Source organism: Triticum dicoccoides, chromosome 7A (genome assembly GCF_002162155.2).
Source record: "Triticum dicoccoides isolate Atlit2015 ecotype Zavitan chromosome 7A, WEW_v2.0, whole genome shotgun sequence".
Classification (NCBI taxonomy): Eukaryota; Viridiplantae; Streptophyta; class Magnoliopsida; order Poales; family Poaceae; genus Triticum; species Triticum dicoccoides.
In genome coordinates, this window is record NC_041392.1 from 257491740 (window position 1) to 257493526 (window position 1787).

Consider the following 1787-nt stretch of genomic DNA (forward strand, 5'->3'; position numbering starts at 1 on the left):
TCCGACCGAGTAGACTGCGGGGCCACCTCGGGGCAACTTGAGGGTTGGTTTTACTCGTAGGATGTCTCATTTGAGTGTGCCCTGAGAAAGAGATATGTGCATCTCCTATTGGGATTTGTCGGCACATTCGGGCGGTGTTGCTGGTCTTGTTTTAACCTGTCGAAGTGTCTTGAGTTACTGAGATACCGAGTCTGATCTGAACGTCTTGGGAGGAGGTCTATTCCTTCGTTGACCGTGAGAGCTTGTCATGGGCTAAGTTGGGACTCCCCTGCAGGGATTGAACTTTCGAAAGCCGCGCCCGCGGTTATGGGCAGATGGGAATTTGTTAATGTCCGGTTGTAGATAACTTGAACCTTAATTTAATTAAAATGAATCAACTGAGTGTGTCGCCGTGATGGCCTCTTCTCGGCGGAGTCCGGGAAGTGGACACGGTGTTGGAGTAATGTTTGCGCAGAATGTCCTCTAGTTTCTCGCTCGTGCTTTGCCTCCTCTTCTCGCTCTCTTTTGCGAATAAGTTAGCCACCATACTTGCTAGACGCTTGTTGCAGCTCCACTCATATTTTACCTTGCCATACCTATAAGCTTATATAGTCTTGATCGCGAGGGTGCGAGATTGCTGAGTCCCCGTGGCTCACAGATTACTATTACACCAGATGCAGGGCCTGATGATTCCGCTCTAGGAGACGCGTATGAGCTCAAGTGTGAGTTCGACGAAGACTCTCAACGATACTACGTTTCCTTTCCTGACGATCAGTAGTGGTGCCCAGTTGGGGGTGATTGGGACCGTGTCGCATGTTGGGTTCTCTTTTATTTTGGCGCCGTAGTCGAGTCATGAGTGTTTGGATGATGTAATGTTATTTATGTACTTGATTGACATGGCGAGTGTAAGCCAACTATGTTATCTCCCTTTTATTATTCATATTACATGGGATGTTTGTGAAGATTGCCTAACTTGCGACATATGCCTTCAATGCGATTATGTCTCTAAGTCGTGCCTCGACACGTGGGAGCTATAGTCGCATCGAGGGTGTTATAACCTGCCCATCTACCTAGACTTTGAGGACAACACTATGGTGATGGATATAAATGAACCATCTTCTATGCATGCACAAGCGAAGAAGGAGAAGGCAAAGGCTGAAAAGGCTACAAGGATGCCAACTACTAAAGAAGCATCTCAGTATCTTCTGAAGAGCAAGTAAGATCAGCTTGGCTACTTGATTGCCTCCACTCTGAGGATTGAGAAGGGACTGGCCACCCTGACTCAAAACCAGGAGAGCTTGGAGAGGATCGTGGAGCAGAAGTTCTATGACTTAGATGTTAAATTCACTGAGATCCAGTCAGTCATTGAGCAACTCCAGGATGAAGTGCAGGAGAAGAAGGGCAAGACAACCACTAATGCTTTTGCTAGAGTGCCCAGAGGTCAGAGGTCTGCTGCAGTGCCTATTCCAGACACCAGAGCTACTTCATCTGCACCAGCTACAGCTTCAGTGCCACCGGCTCCAGCACCTACTCCACCAACTCCATCTACATCGATTGATGCCTTCGTTCTTGGAGTTCTGTCTACACCACCACCTGAAGACCAAGCCTGAGTGTCGATTTAGCACTATGCATTTTTATGAACTTTTTGGTAACTTGTTGCCAAAGGGGGAGAAAATGTATAGTTCATAGGCTTCGAGAGAGAGCGTTGCTTTTTATTCTGTCTTTTTTTTTGGTGGTTAAACTTCGTTTATTTGCTTGGTTGAGATACTTTATACTTTGTGCTTGCTTAGATGATCATGTGTTTGATC